This window comes from Giraffa tippelskirchi, chromosome 12 (assembly GCF_054371585.1).
Source record: "Giraffa tippelskirchi isolate mGirTip1 chromosome 12, T2T-mGirTip1v1.2.pri, whole genome shotgun sequence".
NCBI classification, from domain to species: Eukaryota; Metazoa; Chordata; class Mammalia; order Artiodactyla; family Giraffidae; genus Giraffa; species Giraffa tippelskirchi.
The window spans coordinates 47,103,707-47,122,558 of record NC_137286.1 but is presented as its reverse complement, the minus strand read 5'-3'; the positions used below and the strand labels follow the sequence as shown (position 1 = coordinate 47,122,558).

The 18,852-nt window shown below is 45.3% G+C and overlaps 3 long non-coding RNA genes across 3 annotated transcripts; 1 reads left to right on the top strand and 2 right to left on the bottom strand.

Moving 5' to 3' along the window:
• Nucleotides 1-261: 261 nt before the first annotated feature.
• Nucleotides 262-5,263, bottom strand: LOC145530506 (uncharacterized). The gene is made up of 2 exons (XR_014071848.1): nt 5,199-5,263; nt 262-960 (listed from the first exon to the last, which is right to left on the bottom strand). It is a non-coding gene; the product is annotated as an uncharacterized LOC145530506 (long non-coding RNA).
• A 573-nt stretch (nt 5,264-5,836) lies between these two features.
• LOC145530504 (uncharacterized) lies at nt 5,837-18,743 on the bottom strand. Its single transcript, XR_014071846.1, has 3 exons — nt 18,324-18,743; nt 7,865-8,381; nt 5,837-6,040 (listed from the first exon to the last, which is right to left on the bottom strand). It is a non-coding gene; the product is annotated as an uncharacterized LOC145530504 (long non-coding RNA).
• LOC145530505 (uncharacterized) lies at nt 13,294-18,581 on the top strand. Its single transcript, XR_014071847.1, has 3 exons — nt 13,294-13,634; nt 13,962-14,490; nt 16,402-18,581. It is a non-coding gene; the product is annotated as an uncharacterized LOC145530505 (long non-coding RNA).
• Nucleotides 18,744-18,852: the final 109 nt, after the last annotated feature.

Genomic DNA, 18,852 nt, shown 5'->3' with positions numbered 1-18,852 from the left:
CCGGTATGAATTTGCACTCCCCAGGAAGTCAGCCCTGATCTTCCTAGCAATAATCCAACTGTCCCCTGTGGAAGCGGTCCCAATATTCCTGTTGAAATAACAGTTGGTATCTGTCGAGGAGTAACAATAATATCCTGACTGCTACTTATATCAAGGGCTGTGTTTCCTTGGGTTGCTGGGGACAATTCCATGACACGGCATGGTAATTCTTGTCGTGGTCTGGGCGCGGGTTGGAAAAGAATTTTCAGACATGAGACAGAATGAGAGGGAAATAAAGTTTATTAGAATGGGAGACACTGTTAGAATAGTGGGCCAGCTCAAGGGAGAACCAACATTGAACAGGGGTCTTTAGTCCACTTTATACCCAGGGTACAAGGAGTGGGATAGGGGTCTTCTGGGTCATTTGCTGATTGGATGAGGCACATATACTGGGTAGAGGGAAGAGTAAGGCAAATACCTTCTCCCTATGGGGTAAGAGGGGAGACAGGTTATACTGCTCAGGAGGACTTGAAACCCATTAATAGTTACAAGATGGGGGAAGGGAAGACGATAAGGGTCTGATTTTTCCATTCCTGCATTGCAAGACCCTCCTCGGTTTCATCTGTTCTTTCATCCTTGGGTCACCACGTTCCTCCCTCTCTTTATTTTTAGGGCTAATTCTTTGGCCCCTTTTGATACCCTGCTCATGCCTAACTGTCTACCTATTTCCCTTCTCAGGCATTTGGGAACCCAGTCTTAGGCGAAAAGCGGCGATGACCACTCTGGCTTCTTCAGGCTGTACAGGGGCGTTTTGGGGCTCTGGGTTCCCTTTGCCTGCTCTCTGTCAGGGTGCATTAACAGAGGGAGATGAGAGTCCATGGAATGATGAGGTGACTTGTTTCAGCATTGTCTAGGTGTTGGTCAGGGAATATTCTTGTCATACTACCACTTGGAGATTTGCTGTATTCTGAAAGAAAAAAACTTAACAAGAAAGTTAAAGGTACATGACCCAAAGATTAATAGAAGTAGAAAAGCTGCTCAGGGGCTACCAGGAGAACCAGGACCAGACATTGGTTCATGACGTTATTGTTTCTCTAGGTATGAGAAGATGCAAGAATTTGGGCTCATAAAATCTTTCCCTGAAAACATCTGACTATCTGAAGGCCGGTTCTTCTGGGTTTTTCCCAGAGCACAGAGTGCCTTATTTCTGATCTCCACCCTAAACTCCTTTCACAGGGTGTTGAAGGTCAGCAGCTTGCAGTGGTCGTGATGTAATCTTTGCAGAGGCAGCTGGCAAGTACCAACTTCCAGTCAGCAGAGTCCCTTCATAGCCACATATTTGACCATGTTTTGGGGGCATCTCATGGCCATTATGTCCCACGGTGCTGGGAAGGCTCATTCCCAGGTTTAGGGAAGATTCTATTGATAGGCCACTCAGTGTGCTGTTATTGGACCAGGCCTTGCAAGTAGCAAAAGTCTCTGGACCACTGTCTTATCAGCCTCTTGGTCCAGGAAAATATTCCCTCTTGTTGCTTCTTCCCATATCTAGACTTACATTAATACAATCATTGATCTCATATGGAACTGCATATCAGCATTACATCACAGGCTCAGTCACCCATTTGTTAATATAAGAAATAATCTTCTGAAACAAATGACATAGAAGATAATATAGCTATAGCTAGCAGTTATTAGTAAAGTTATAAGTAAAAATTATAAGTCAAGAACTTTCATTAGGTAGAACCCAGTATACCCCAGATCATCTGACTTCATTTGTTAAGTGATTATAGCCTGGTGTTAATCTCCTGGTTGTACATCATGGAGCATCTGATCTTTATCTGAAGATTGGTTACTGAGATAAGCCTTAGAAACAAACTTAGAGTGTCCTTTTTAATAACTTAATTAAATCTTTTAGCAATATAACATAAGAAAGAACTATCTCAGAAGTGAGTCTTAGTAAATACTAGACTTTAATTAACAAAACTAGAAACTTAGTTTAACAATTTACAAAACTTAATGTTCAGTGAAACATGATTTTTTCATTATGGAGGCTTTAACACATCAAATAAAAATGAGGTTTGTCAGGGAGCTGGGAAAAGCCAAGCGGCCGTCTTGGATATTCCACAGCCCTGACTCTTTGATTTTCAGCTATTGTTCACCCATTTTTAATTCCCCAGTTTAGGAGTAGACTGTTGCCATGTTTTAAGGACATTAGAATAGCACAAGTCTAACAGTAAGGGGTTATTTTTTGTATAAGCAGAATGAGCTTTTACATGTACCATAATCTTAAATAATGCTTCTTTACTTTACCAAAGTAACAAAAGACTTTAAAAACAAATATAAATCACTTAAAGGCAAAGAAATTCATAATATGTTATTGAAAGATTCATTCTAAGAAAACTTTGTTCTCTTAACATAGAGAGTAGACTAAATTCCAGTCTGTTACCAGTTTACCAGATAACAAACAAACAAAATTTATCAGTTAATCTTAGAAAAGTCTTTTCCTTAAATCTTGAAGAACTAGCAGTATTTTTCTAAAGGCATGAGAGTGAAACCATACAAGGAATGTTTAAAATCTAATTAACTGCAATTGACAAAGTAGCCTGGTCATTTCTGTGACTTGTAACACTTTAACATGATAAATAGAATTATAACTGAAAACATTTTACCAGGACATATCAGATTTTCATGAATTTCCCATAATTTCTAGGATATCTATATAAGTAACATCAACCATACAATATAGCCTGAGAAGATTCATCACTCCTCCAACAATACTTCCCATGCAATTTAACATGTCAAATGAACTCAGGTAGTTAAATAGCTCTTTGGGATGTCTCAGGAGCCCTCTGAAGCATCCCAAAGTCAGCTAGAAGTCAAGTTATTTAGGCAGTTTTGTCGATAAATATCAAAAGGGTTTATAACACTCAGTCAGATAGAATCATATAGATCACTGTGAAATAATATATTCACTTAGCCAAAGTAACAAAGAAAATTTCAGGTAAGGTAAACATAGAACAGATCACTTCAGATGTAAAGAAACTTAAAATTCATTATCAAAGGCGGTTCAACATCTCAAGAAAACTTGTATTTATGCAAAACTCTTCCCTTGGGGTCCACTTTCCATAAAAACTTCTTATCACTTTCTGTACCCATTTGTTCTCCCATCCTGAAACAGCCACCTGTAAGTCAGACCTACTTCCTTTTCCCTTCATAAAATGCAACTTCATTCCTCATACCTTCTTTACTGAAAACACACATCCTACTTTCCTTAAGCAACCAAGAACTGACCTTTATATTAGCATTCTATAGATTGGTGAACATAAATACCAGTGATAATTTCTAAAAAAAATTCTAGCGAACATCTCAGGATGGCATCAAACATTATTTATTAATAGTCCAAAATCTTTAGTTTCTCTGTAAGTTAGTATTCAGTAATGAATGTTTCAGAATCTTATTTTATTTGGAAATGACCTAGCTATTCAATAAACTTCTGTTACTTAGTTTAGCACAACCCTAAAAATTCAGGTTACCGATATCTAGAGAGACTGTTTTAGACAGACATTTTTAATCTTAATAGAGTTTATCTAAAAGTTCATATCTCATTTACATTTTTTTTTAAGTTTCTTCACTCGAGGTACCTTCCTTGCTGACAAACTTGTGACAGATATAACAATATAACAATATTTAACTTATAATAAACCTAGGTACAATGAAAATATGCTTAATGTTAATGACTCTTAGACATGTCTATATTAGATTAGCAAATAAACATTAATACTAGGTATTTAATATTGAATATTTCCCGTTTCAAGTGAATCTGAAATTCAGTTAGGTTAATTTCTCTTGTATTTAGAATTGTCTGATTTGTAAGCGCTTACTTTTCTTTAGACCAACTGAATTAGAACTCACAACTTCAGCAATATTATCAAAAAAAAAACACAAAAGACACACACTGAGACATACATAAATACAGACAGACAGAGATCTCATAGTTTTCTGCCTGAGATTTAAAACGTCTCTTTGAATCCCCCAACTTTTTTGTTTTTGCTTGAAGTTCTAATTTGCCCAAGGCTGAGGTATCAGGCAAAGTAGGCTGTGTATTTTGGGGTTGAAGAGTTAACTTCAAGCTTTTCCCTAGGCAGGGCTTTTAACAAGCTAGTTGTTTCTAATTGCATATGCAAAAAGAACCGGTTTTGCAGTTTCCAAGAAAAAAAAAAATTCATTTTAACCAGTTTTCTCCAGAGTCTAAAGAATATCATGGCCACCCTGTGTCAAAAAGTCATCTTTCCTTTCTGTAGTCATAGTTTTAAGCCTAAATTATAGACCAAATATGCTCAAATTGACTCTGATACCAGGGGCAGATCAGTTGATAAAATTCTTGGATTGTCCCTCTGGTGGGAAGTGAGGTCTTTGTCCCATCAGAAGAATCTGAAGGGTTAAGGAAATTTGCAGGAGTGGGGGAAGCTTGGTCCTTCCCCACCCTGAGAAACAGGAGTAGTTAGAAGGGAATTCTTTAGGATGTTCAGGAGTGGAGGAAACTTGGTTCCCTCCCCACCTGAGAGATAAGCATAGAAGAGTTTTTGATCCTTCAGGCTTTTGAATATAGGAGAAAGACCTGGACCAAAGGGAACCTCAGAAGTCTTTCCTAGAGATCATGTGGATATGAAAGATCGAGTAGGGGTCGTCTAGGGAGTCTGATGGAGAGAGACAGAGGGGGACAGGAGATCGGGAGGCAACAGAAAGACACATGTGGCAAGAGTCCCTCAAATCCGGGTTCTGACTGAGGGCCATGAAGGACTGAACGTAAGGAAATTCTGAGTCCTTTCCCTGCTTTTGGCAAAAGCTAGTGTGCCATTCAGAGGCCATGTTTGGGTGGTCCCCCAGTTTGTATTGGGGCCAGGCCTTTTGCTGGGTCAAAACTTTCCAGTTTCTGAGAATGTAGCCAAGGGGTGAGTCTGAGAGAGGCTCCCAAGACATACCAGAACCCATTCTTAGCCTGTATGCCATAGAAGGCAGGTACTGAGAGTCATCGGCTGGCAAAAAGGCGTCCCTTTTTGTCTCAGTGACGTCTCCGTGAAACTAATAGCACAAAAATGGCTGACTGTCCCAACAGTTGCGTACAAGAGTGCAAGGTGACCTCTGAGAACTGTGCAACTAAGGCACCATGTGACCTGGGCAGAGAAAGAGAGATCCCTGGGAGCAGCTGGGTGACTCACCATTGGGCGATTCCCTGAAACGTGGAAGGCACTCTTGGGATGGCTCAGAGGCAACACCTAGGCTCCTGTAAATCAATCCGGACCGAAAGGGAAAGAAGTGAAAGTGACAGGGAAGAAGGCTGAGGAATCCGCCTTACAATCCTATCAGGGGAGGCGGTGGCCAGGGGACAATGGTCTGTCTCTGTTTTGCTTCAACCACTTTGTGCCTGACATGGTGCATGGAAGTTTTCTTGCTGGAGGCGGATGCCCTTGTGGCCTGATCCGTTCTGGGTCCCTCTTATCCTCACACGGGAGTCTTCATGTGGCAGGCGCCCTAATAGCTTTTAAGTGCCTGAGCCGTGCCCACACAATATCGGTTGGTCTAGTTCTCAGTTGGAAAGAAGACAAAGGAGAGACCCTCACCCATTCGGGTGGCAGCTACTGGGGCTCAGTGAGCTGTGGGGCCTTTGGAACACACAGGGGGTGACCCTGGCCAGAGTTTCTCAGTTGCTTCCACAACACTTGCCTGTTCGCAGAGGGTCCCTATGAGAAAGGAGAAGCAAGGAGGTGGGGAAGAGACCCCAAGTCCCCATATGGGCCACCAAAAATGTCGTGGTCTGGGTGCGGGTTGGAAAAGAATTTCCAGACATGAGACAGAATGAGAGGGAAATAAAGTTTATTAGAATGGGAGGCACTGTTAGAACAGCGGGCCAACTCAAGGGAGAACCGACATTGAACAGGGGTCTTTAGTCCACTTTTATACCCAGGATACAAGGAGTGGGATAGGGGTCTTCCGGGTCATTTGCTGATTGGATGAGTCATGTATACTGGGTGGAGGGAAGAGTAAGGCAAATACCTTCTCCCTGTGGGGTAAGAGGGGAGACAGGTTATACTGTTCAGGAGGACTTGAAATCCATTAATAGTTATAAGATGGGGGAGGGAAGGACGACTAGGGTCTGGTTTTTCCATTCCTGCATTGCAAGACCCTCCTTGGTTTCATCTGCTCTTTCATCCTGGGTCACCACAATTCTGACTGTTATTGTTGCTGGCAGGAGTAGTTGGGGAAGACATCTATGAAGTCTGAACAGGATAGGTTCCCTTGTTTGATGGGGCTGGGAGCTTGCCCCGGGAGCCGCTTCCCCAAAGGGGGCTGCCATCTTTATGAAATTTAGAACGGCATTGATTTGCCCAGTGATTTCCTTTCTTACATTTTGGGCAGAGGCCAGGGACATTCCCCTTTTGTGAATTATTTTTTTGAAAATTCCCTTTTTTGAACTTACATTCAACCCTAGTATGTCCAGGTTTCCGACAATTAAAACAAGTGCTGGGGAATTTAGGAAGTTGTAATCTAGCCATAGCTTGAGCTAATAAATCTGCTTTAAAGGATTTGGTTCCCACTCCCGGGCATAGCTTAACATAAACATTTAAACTAGCTTTTCCTTTGAAAGGGTTCATTACTTTTTTGCAATCAGTGTTAGCGTTATCATAAGCCAACAATTGTGATATGACGTCTGCCGCCTCGGCATCTGTGACTTGCTGGCATATTGCCTCTTGTAATCATGCAATAAATTCAGTATAGGGCTCCTTAGGCCCCTGGACAATTTTTTGAAAGGAAATAGAAGTCTGGCTTTTTGACTCTATTTTCTCCCAGGCCCTCAAGCAACACCTTCGCAATTGTTTTATGGCTTGATCATTCATACGTATTTGATTTTGCACGCTCCCCCATGGACCTATCCCCATAAGTTGTTCCAAGGAAATAGGGATATTATGAGTCTGATTGTGTGCAGCCAGAGTCTCAGCATGATCCTGCCACCAAGTTCTGAATTGAAGAAACTCCCCTGGGGCCAAGACTGCTTTTGCTAACGCCAACCAATCTGCTGGAATGAGGCGACTGCCCTCTGCCACACTCTGAACTATTTCTACCGTGAATGGGGAATTTACACCATAATTTTGTATTGCTTGTTTTAATTCCTTTAGGATTTTAAAAGGAAAAGGCTCACGAACAGCTTCATAGACTCCATTAGGGTTGTTAGGATCTACACCAGGAGCTACCCTCTCATGAATAGTCATAGGAAAGGTAGTACGAAAAGCCTCTAAATCTCCTTCCCGTTGTGCTTGTAAAATTCCTTTCTGTGTGGATGAAAGGTGAGGAGTGGGCATAGACTCTCAACTGAAAATGTTTCCTGCAAAAGCAGGTGGTGGGCGTAGAGGACAGCGGGAAGGAGGTGGAGGAAAAAGTCCCTCATCATCCTCCTTGGGAGCCGAGGGAGCGGGTTTTGCAGATGGCTTGCCCTTTCCCTCAGGCTTCACATACTCTGGACTTGGAGGCTTTTCAAAAGAGTCATCATCACTTTCATCAAAAGAATCAGAAGTCTGTAAAAGTTCCAGTACTGACTTAATTAATGCCCACGTACTCCAAATAGAAACAGGGAGTGGAGTTCCTTTTGCATGTTCTTTCTTCAACTCGGCTCCAACCTTTTCCCAGGCTTTTAAAACTAAGGTCCCTATTGATGGGAACCAGCAGCAGTATTTATCCACTGCTTGTAACAATTCTAATAATTGCCCTTCATTAATAGAAACTCCTCCCGCTTTCAAGAGCTGTCTTAATAAACAAATATACGGGCAATAGTGTTCTGCACTCTCAACATTTCCCATTTTAGCCCCAATTAAATGCCTGAAGGACTTACCAGTGGAGATTTTCAGAGGCCTCTCAATCGTCCCAGGTTCTGCGTCCCTGCAGTTTCACTTGCACTCATAGAGGTCTTTTGCTCCAGCCCCATGTTGGGTGCCAATTGTTGCCTTAACTGTCTGGGAGCGAGCCAGGAGAATGAAGACAGAACACGAAATCTGGTGCAATGGGTCAGCGACCTGCAGCCTCTATTGGACTGAGGTGCAGAGTCCACTCTGAGTCCAGCTTTTATTCCTAATTGCAGACTACAAGACTTTCTTTGATCTTATCTTTCTCAAGACATGTGCTGTTTTAAGCACATACTCCTAAATGTCATGGACTTCATTGACATAGTCCAGATCTCCTTGTTTTTACCCCAGGCCGTTCCCTTCCAGGCCAGTCTTGGGAATAATCAACAAGTATGTAGGCAGTGTTCATGCCTGGCGCCGACCCGGTGTTCCAAGGTCCATGCTTTCAAGATCCTAGTCATACTCCCTTCTGGGTCTGGCCTTGGGGTTTGTAACAAGGCTACTATTCTAAGAAAAACATGAAAGATAATCATTAACATAGTTTCTTAATATATGCTGTTTTTCCAGATTCTATTTCTGTGGAATTTCTCAAGGCTGGGAAAGTACATTATTCGGAATTCCCAGTACAGCTCCCTCTCTCCCTCCTTTCACCTTTCCTCATTCTCCTTTCTGTTCCCTCCCCTCCTTCTGCTCTGTCTCCTTCTGGTTTTGTGTGTTTGCCCACACCCTGTTTTGCCTTTTTCTCTTGCTGCTCTCATCTTTTCTACACTTTCTGCTCTTGCACCTTTTCTGATCATCCTTGGTTTTCTCATCTCCTGTGTCCTGACCACCTCTCCCCATCTTCCTTCTTCTGATCCATCAGGACCTGAGATACCTTCCTTCTCTGCCCACCGCCCCCTCCCACCTCCTAAGGTGCTGACTCCACAGCACACAGTCCTCTGTGCAGCTGTTCACACCCTGGGCCTCTGGAGGGGCCTCATTGCCAAAGCATGTCTGTCCCCCTAACAATGCCTTAGTTGGTGTGTGTGTCTAGCTTTGGGGGTGGAGTGGATATATAGGGATTGGGCCCTGTCTCAGAGGAGAGGGATGTACCATGTGTCTCCCCTTTAAGTTAAAGCAAAATCTCTGGAGGTCAATCATTTCCAGTGGGAGGGAGTCTTAAAGCAGAGACCCTGGGTCCCTGGGCCCCACCTGGTGCTCAGCCCCACCTGAGATTGGCTCCAGAATTTTGGCAGGCTCATTAAACACTGGCTGCCTAGAGGGCATCTTAGAGGAAGCTGGAGGTGAATGCCTTCCATCCCAATACTCTCTGGGGAATCAAAAAAAGGAGCCAGTAGAGAACCCCAAGGTCTTGAAGACACCTGTCTACAGTGTTGATGAGGGGCAGTGATGTGGCTCTCCTGCCTCAGTGATGGAAGCATCATGTCCTGCTTCTGCAGGGAGAAGAGCATGGCCATTGTCAACCTTAAAGGTGATGTTAGCCTGGAGTTTTTTTCTTATCTCCTGTTCAAGGGGTCAAAAGTTACTGGGTGACCCTATTTTTAAAGGGGAAGTCTCTTTTCAAATTTTCCTGGGCAGGTGGTTTAGGGGGTGGAGTTTGCTGCTTCTGTTGTCATAGGAATTGCAGTGCCTGACTGTGAGGTGACACACGTGTGTTTATGTGTGCCAGGGGCTTTCTGCTTCTGCTTCCTATTTCTCTGAGCTTCAAGCGTAATACGATCTATATCAGTGTATATTATTTAAAAAAAATTTCTGAAGCTTCCGTTTCCCATCAGCCCCTACAGTCAATCATAGAGAAAAACCCTGTCCCTTTTCCCATATTGATAATGTCCTTTGTAATCTCAATAGAAAGATGGAAAGAAGAAAAAAACTCTCCAAGACAAATTCACATATACTAATGCCCCAAATTTGCTCATAGCAGAGACAGAGGAGGTCAGAAGGGTCCTAGCCAATTTGCACCCTCACCCAAACCTAGGTTTCTGGGAACCACTCCCACTGATTCCCCACCCACACCTGGACCACAGCCAGGGGGTGTGGTCCAGCCTGTGAATCAAGAGGTTGGACCTTACCCAGTGCCGATATCCTGTCCCCTAAAGGAGCCATGGCAGCACTCAGATGCCTCTCTTTAAAGGTGTGTGCCTGTGTGCACACTCAGCGATGTTTCTGTGTGTGTTTGTATGTGTGTCTGAGTATGGCAAGCAGATCTGTGGGGGGGGGGGGGAAGGACCCCATCTGCTGCCCCTCATTCCTGTACTGGGATGAAGAATGAGTTCTTCACCCAAGGGTAGGTGGGGTGGATGGGGAAGGTTCCCAGGAGGTGGTAATGGCAGGGCTTCCAGGGCAGGCAAATCTTAAGAAGGAAATAAAAAAATAAAATTCATATTAAAGGCATGGTAATAAAAATCTAAACATAAAATTTTCTCCGCCTGTTTCAACCTCTTCCCTCCACTCCAGTGTGCATTGTTCATCTTCATTGTGCCTTAACCATACCTCTTCAAGGGCAGAAATACCTGCCCCACCATACGGGTGACTTTTTCTGGCAGAAGCCGTGTAACTCCTTAGAAGACAACACTGCTTACTTACTTAGGACCTGATTAATGTCTCAGCTGTATTACTTGTATTCTGCCTATTTTATAAGATTCTTGTTTCTTGTATTAACAGATCTGTGACTGAGTCTGTGATGAAAAATAATGGTGACGAGGCCTCTTGAAACGATTCATATATAGTTTTCTAAGGTCCACGATTGAAATACTGTGACTCTTCCCAGGTGGCCCAGTGGTAAAAAATCTGCCTGCCAATGAGAGAGACTTGGGTTTGATCCCTGGGTCAGGAAGATCCCCTGGAGGAGGAAGTGGCAAACTACTCTAGTATTCTTGCCTGGGAAATCCCATGGACAGAGCAATCTGATAGGCTACAGTCCTTGGGGTTGCAAAGAGTTGGACACAACTTAGTGACTAAACAACAGCAGCAACTACAGATATGGGGAAAAGCAACAGGAGGGAATCGTTTCCTCAGGACTTGGGCCCAGACCACCTCTTCTCTGGGAGCCCTTTTCAGCCTCATAACAGTCAGATGACTTTAAGATTCCACTTGGTCAACAAATACTATTGTGTACCGAGTGTATATGTGCCAGGCACAGATCTGGGTACTGGGCACAGAGCAGAGAATAGAACCAAGAGTTCACGGAGCTTGCACTCTAGTACAGGAGATGTGCACATCAATATATAACATAAAGTCAGTGGGTGATAAATGCCACGATAAAGGGAACACAGGTGAGAAAAGTTATTTGAGTGTGTATGGGGGACAGGGGAACAACGCTGCTATTTTAGGTGGGTGGGCAGGGTAGATATTTAAGAAGATACTGAATGAAGCGAATAGGCCTTATGATGACAACTGTCCAATCCCTGCCTCTGGAGCTGATCTCTACTGGGATCCACAGTCACACCCAACCACCTCCTGATCTCTTCCTCTGGATGTCTCAGGACACGTCACACTCAACAGGTCAAATCCCACTTCTTCAACCCCCCACCCCCAACATACACTGATCCTTCCTCATCTTTCCCATCTCAGTCAATGACACCACCTTCACAGATGCTCTTCATAAAATACTTGTGAGTCCACACACTCGTCTTCATCTCTAGATCCACCTGAGGGGATCCATCCATCCCCTCACCTTCGCTCCTGCCATAAGCTTCTAGTTGTTTCCTCTATTTCCATCCTTTCCCTCAAAGTCTGATTTGGAGTAAAGTCAAAGTAAGATACTTTGAAGGCTTCTGTTTGCTCTCTTAGGATGGAACACAGATTCCAAAACATCACCTCCAAAGCCCTGCAAGTTCAGACCCCTTTCTACCTCTCCAGCCTCCTCACCTCCCTCCCTCTAGCCACTGACAACTGCTTCCAATTCCTCTTTGCTATTTCAGTGCCTTTCACCTTACATGTCTACACACCACCCAAATCTGAACTGAGATGAGAACTCAGCCTGGCACACGATAGTCAGTCCTGTGCCCAGTCAATGCCACTCTAAGCCTAAGTTTGCTCATCCAGAAAATGGAGATAATAGCTCCTGCTTTTAGTCATAAAGGCTGTTAACTGCACCCTGAAGAGAACATCTCAGCCACTTAAGCAGAGAACAACTGTACTAGAAGGATGCAGGATAGCTTGGAGAATCATTAGGGAGGGACCAGCCTGACTAGAGGCTCAGACCAGGAAAGAGGGGTGCTGGGGCAGCCAGGGCACAGCCAAGGGCAGCTGGTCCAGGTACCATGGCCATTGGAAGCACACACTGGATGCTACTGAAGGCCCCACAGAAGTAATTCTGATCTGTCTTTGTTTCTGTGTATCATCTGTTCTTGTGTGTCCAGGCCCTACTTGTGGGGCAAGTCAAATATTTATCTGGCTTTTTAAGATTCTTATTGAGTGTCAGGCCCAGTCTCTCGCCAGGACTCACACAATGAGTTTGTTCTCAAATATGGCAGGAAGTTCACATTCTCAGTGGTTCCTCTCCATGGCAATGCCCATTACACAAGGCCAAGTGTTGCTAGGAATACTAAATGGATAAAATATGACTCAGCGATTCTCAAAAATTTCCCCAAATAGCAGAAGGCTGGAATGTCTCCCAGTCAGGAGGTTCATCCTGGAGCCTGAGCTGTAAGCTTATGTTATATTCATTTAACAAACCTTTGCCATGTGCCAGTGGAGTAGTTATGGACATAAAAGTTATAAGAAGTGTAGCACTCACCGCATATCAGGTACTGCTTTAACTTCATTTGTTCCTTCCAGCAGCCCATGAACTTTGTACTCACTGTCTCCATTTTCACAGGCACAAAGAGCTTAACTGGCCAAGATCATACACTGAGTAAGTGGCCAAGCTGGGATTTGAACCCAGGCACTTGAGTTCTGGGCATTAATTTCTGATTGGCATTGAGTTTGTACCTTATATTCAAGAAAGATAGTCAGTATTTTCTCAGCAGCAACAGACTGACTGGGTGACTTACTACCTCCATATCATTTCATCTTAAGGGATATTATTAGTATTATCCCATTTAAAAGATGATGAAACTGAGGCTCAGAGTGTATATTACATCATTTGCTCAAGGTCACAGAGCAACTCCCTGATAGTGTCAGGATTTGAATAAAAGTCTGTCTGCCTGCAAAGCTCAGCAGGTAATAGAACCTCAGCAAATGCTGAGTCCTTTCCCTCTACTCTCGGGTCCAAGAATCATCTCCTGGCTTTGGTCTGTCTTGCTCTGATCACAGTGCCCTACTCAGAGGTCCTGCAGCAGCACTGCCATCTCAGCCAGACCACTTCCTGTTGACTAGCAAGCCAGAACATGCCAGAGAGTGTGGAGACCTTATATAGGCATTGATTAGAGCCTCACTGCCTTCTCCTCAGCTCACATGACTCCCTACAGGCACCTTCAGACAGGAGCCAGCCACACAGACAAGGGCCACATGGATTGGCACCCAGCACTGCCACCCCCAACCAGGGTGGACAGCCAGGTGCCTGAGGCCACAGGAGTAAAGGGTCCCTCTTCTCTCCACTCAAAGCTGGACTGAGGAAGTCATCTCCATGATTTTCCACGAAAAGCTGGAGAATGGGAACAGCTGTGCCCCAGGCTCTGTTTTGGATGCGGCTCAGGGCACAGTCTGGCGGGGCATCAGCTGGAGTCACCCTGTGCAGAGGAGGCTCTGGCCGGCCGAGGAGGGAGCCTCTGGCCACTGCCTCGGGAGACAGGGAGCCCAGGCCAGGCAGGGAGCAAGGCAAGGGCCTGAGGTTTGGGCACGGGGCAAATGGGGGCCTTCTCCATCAACTGTGTGTGCTAAAGGGCTGGGGGAGGCCCTGGTCACGTAGCAGGTGGGCTTGGGGGTCACAGCTCCCCTCCCCAGATTCCTGGACCCAAGGCGCCTCCCTTCCTTCTGCCTTTGGAGACAGGCCTGTGCAGGCATCTCTCACCTCCCAGAGCCGGTCTGCTTTGGAGTCAGAACCACATGTGACTGTCGCCCGGCTGTGGCCCCTTATCTACCTCTCACTCTGGGCTTCCCTTTCCTCTTCCCCTGCTGAGATCAGCCCCTTTGTTCTCTCAGCAGAAAAGACTGTGTGTTTCCTAAAGGAAACAGGAGTTCCGCAAACAGGACGAGAGCATTCAGGCTGCTAACCTGGACTCTGAAGAAGTGAAAGTGAAGAATGTGCAGGATCAAGGGAGTCTGGGAGACCTCAGATGCTGGGGGCACCTGGAAGCAGTTTGTTTTTGGAAAGCATCACTGGAGAGTTGGACCACTGGGAAGTGACTGAGAAAACTCATGTTATAAGAGAGAAATATGTTCACTGCCAAGCAGAGGTCGTGGGGAAGGAGGGTCTGTGTAATCAGGAAGGAGGTGACCAATAAACCAATAAACTGACCAACAAACCCAGCAGCCAAGAGGAAAGAAACAAGCAGAGAGGGTGGACCAAGGGGAGGGCTATGCTAAACAGAGGACCTTTGAATTTCCTCTTGAGCTCCAAAGTGAAGAGACTGGACCTTGTCTTGGAATTGTGACAAATGACCTTTAACTCCCCAACGGGTGTGATGGAGCAGCCGCCCTCATGAACCACAGGCTTGGACAGTGAGTCTCTCAGGTGAGCCGGCCCTCAGCGATTCTTTTACTAAAGCATAGAGGCATTTCCCTCCTCCTGGGGAGTGAGGTCCCTGGGCTCTGTGTTTAATTTGGTTCAGGGAAGTAGTAGAATATGAGATTCCTGTAGCAGACTTGGGGAGATCAATGCATACTTATTTTTGTGGATGAGAAATTGGTCAATATTCAACCTAAGAAAGAAATGTAAATTTTATTCTGGTCAGCCTGAGGATTGTAACTAGGGAGACGGTCTCTCAGGAAGCTCTGAGGACTGTTCTGAGGAGATAGGGGGGAGGGGGGAGGACAGTGTGTATGTGACTTGGGGGAAGGGGGACATGCAACCAGCACACAGCTCGGCACAGGTTATTGCTCTTCAGGAGGAGCAGATATCTTGGTTAGTGGTTTTCATGCTTTTCTGAGTATGGGAAGATGCAATAAACTGGGTTCATAAAAAAGTCTCCTGAAAACATCTACGTTTCTGAGGGCCAGTTCCCAGAGCACAAAGTACCTCATCCTGCCCTTTTCCGTGACTTCCTCTCAGGGCAGATTTTAGGTCGGTGAGCCGCAGTGGCTCGTGACTTGATTCTTGTAGAACCTGGTGGTGGGCAACATTCTTTATCACACAATCTGCTCCGTTTCTGTCTTAATTTCAATCAAGATTTGGGAGAAATTTTGACCATTTTGTCCCAGGGTGCTAGGAATACTCACTCCCAGGCTGGGCAAGGATTTCATTGATAAACCACTAAAAGTGCAATTGCTCACCTAGTCCTGTTCATAGGAGCCAAATCGTCTGGACCACCTGTCTTACTAGTCCCTCAGGCTCCGGGAAGTGGCTGCCTCTTGTTGCTTCTTTCCCAGTCTAGTCACACTGTTACCATCATGGTTGTTATAGAACTGTATATGAGGTCAGGTGTTTCAGTTAGCTGGTTATTAATCACTTTTGTCAGAGGCTCAGGGACACATTTGTTAATGTAAGAAACGATGCTCTTGTAAAATGGGAGAATACAAGTAATATAGCTAATGACATTAATAAAGTCATAGGTAGGCAGTATCACATAAAGATACAAGGCTGAGGTTAGAGGAATAAAAATTGATCTTTATGGTGGTTCAGGAGGGCTGGTTAACACATACCGCAGATGCACGCTGCACACTAGAAGGGAGGGGGGAGGTCAAAACAGGCAGAGAAAGGTTTTAAAATGTTTCTTGTCTTGCCTGAAAATATTAATTTTATTTCATTACTTCTTAAGATTTATCTGCCATGGGGACTACCTCCTGGAGCCCTCTCCATCCACCCCACCTTCCCCTGGGTGAAGATCACATGCTTCATCCCAGTACAGGAGTGAGGGGCAGCAGTGAGGGGGAGCTTCCCCTCCCTTCCCCCATAGCTCTGCTTGCCTGGCCCCTCTGGCCCTGGTGACACTAGAGTGCTGGGCTCTGGGGCTTTGTGGCTGAGGACAGGCAAGGAAGAAAGATTGTGGTGTCTTCCTGACAAACACACACACTGGGCATGCATGCAGGGACACACATTTAAATACAGTCATCTAGGGTGGGGCCCTTTAAGAGCTAAGGGGACAGAAAGTCTAGTATTGGGGGCACAACTGCTAGTCATTTTGGGCTGGGCCATGTCCCTAGGTTCTGGGGAAAGGTGGGAGTGGAGACACATTGGAAAGGGCTCCCAGAGATGGGGGTTTGGGTAAGAATAAAAATCTGCTCAGTTTTTCTGAGTTCTAAGAAAATTTGGGACAATTAGGCTATGGCTGGTTTGTATTTTTTTTTATATATTTGTATTGATATTTTAAAAAGAACATTATAGCTATTGGAGAAAGGACAGGCTTCTCTCTATGAACAGCAAGATTTAATGGTATCTAGAAATTCCAGAGAATTAAAAAATATATGTATATTTACATTTATTTAGATCAAAAGATGTGTGGGTCCCAAAGAAGCAGGAAGCAGCATCAGAAGACAACTGACACACGGAAACACACGTGTATGCAGTACACATTCAGGCAATGCAGTTTCTTCGACTATGGCATCAGCAATACCCACCCACCCAACACCACCCCGCAATAAAAATTTGAAAAGAAACTTTCCGTATAAATATATAGTCACCTAGTAACTTTTGCCCTTGAGACAATAAAAGAGAAAAGAAAAAAATCCCAGGCTAACATCAGCTTTAAGGCTGCAGTGGCCATGCTCTTCTCCCTGCAGAGGCAGGACCTGCTGTTTTGATCACTGAGGCAGGAGGGCCAATCTCTGCCCCTCACCAACATTACAGACAGCTGTCTTTAAGACCCTGGTGCTCTTCACCAGTTCTTTTTTTTACTTCCCAGAAAGTAGTTGGGATGGAAAGAATTCATCCCTGGATTCCTCTAAGAAGCCTTTAAGGTAGCAGGTGTTTAGTGAGCCTGCAAAAATTCTGGAGCCAGTTTTAGGTGGAGCTGAGTACCAGGTGGGGTCCAGGGACCCAGGGTCTCTGCTTCAAGACTCCTGCCAGTGAAAATTATAGACCTCCAGAGATTTTAAGCTAAAAGGCAAGTGCACTGAACACTCCTCTCCCATGGGAGATGGGGGCCTCAATCTCTAGCTACCCACCCTCACCACCAGTCCTTCCCCCCACATCTCCGAATAAGGGACTGTCAGGGGGACAGACACACTTTGGCAATGAGGCCCCTCCGGAGGCCCAGGGTGTGAACAGCTGCACAGAGGGCTGTGGGCTGTGGAGTCAGCACGTTAGGAGGTGGGAGGGGAAGGTGGGCAGAGAAGGAAAGAGTCTCAGGTCCTGATGGAGCAGAAGAAGGAAAATGGGGGAGAGGTGGTCAGGACATAAGAGATGAGAAAACCAAGGACGATCAGAAAAGGGGCAAAAAGCAGAAAATGTGGAAAAGATGAGAGTGGAAAAAGAAAGAAGCAAAACAGGGCTTGGGCCAACAAAGAAAACAAGAAGACAGAGCAGAAGGAGGGAAGGAAATAGAAAGGGAAGGAGATGAATGGGGAAGGATGTGAGAAGGGAGAGAGAGAACCAGGAAGAGAACATCCAGAGCTCAGTGAAGAAAGGGGTGAAAAGAGAAATTGGGAGCCCTGGGGCCCATCCTTAGTCCCTACAAAAGCCTCCAAGGCCAAGTACAGCAGGTCAGCCAAGTAAATCAGCAGGTTAGTGGATGTCAAGACAGCCACAGTCCCACATTCATTCCAGACGCACACAGAGCAGGTGAGGCTTTTAATCACAGCAGCTCACATCGCTGGACATCAGGGGCTGCCCGCCCAGCTTTTCTTCAAAGGGGTAGAACGGCCAGAGGACCAGAGAGCTGGTATAGAGGAGGATGGAGAGCATGGTCTCCCTCTATAGTAAAGGATGGTACACAGACATGTGTGTTTCATTGTCATCTTTGAACAACAGGGTGGACATGGTCCCCAAATAGAAGCAGATGGAGCACAGGATCATTTGTCTCACCATGGCAGAAATACACCAGAAACAGGCATCACAGTTGATAAGGATGCTATAAATGAAAGCAAGAATGACACAGACCAGGAAGATCAACAGGCTCCCAAGCACACCTGGACCAGTAGGCACAAAGCAGGATGTATCACCAGTTAGGGCACAGGTCCAGGCCACTTTGGTGGCATAAAGCACAGAACTGATGAAGGAGAAGGCAGTGGCAGTGATGGCCTGGTTCCAGGTGGAACCGTGGAGCAAGAACTGAACATAGTTGATGGCGAAAATAACGAGGTAACAAAGGGTGAAATAGAAGGCATAGTGGTAGAGAATGTCATAGCAGGACAAGGGGAAGTAGGATTGGAGCCCACTCAATTCCACTACGAAGACAGTGAGGGTCTCACCAAAGCAGAAGCATCACAGGAACAGAGACCAGTTAACTGTGCACTCACTCCAAGTGTCCATGCTGGATGCCAGAAAGGAGGGCACGCAGGTGGAGAGCAGCTGCCCCAAGCGGAGGAAGAAGCCCACTTGGTCCTGGAGCTCAGGCCTGAGGACATTCTCACGATGATTGATGGTGACGGTCAGGCAGGTACCAGCACTGGTGTTGTAATCTTGCTTATTTTACAATAAAATCTGTGAACTACACAGCTCTGGGTTTTGATGGACTGGTTCAGTTTCATTTTGCCTGTTTTGTTCTGTTTCTTTGTTTTTGTTTTTCCAGGAATATATGACCACTCACTCCTAGAGCAGATGTGCTGATCTGGACAATGTAATGACCACACACTCAGGTTCTCAGTCCACCAAGGCGCCTTGTGTTTACTGAAAAGTCTCCAAAACTAGAAGCACAACACACCCCAGCACACAACCTGTAACCATTTCCTGTTTCTTTTGCATAAATCCCAGCTGAACCTTGCGGTGTTGGGCGTTCAC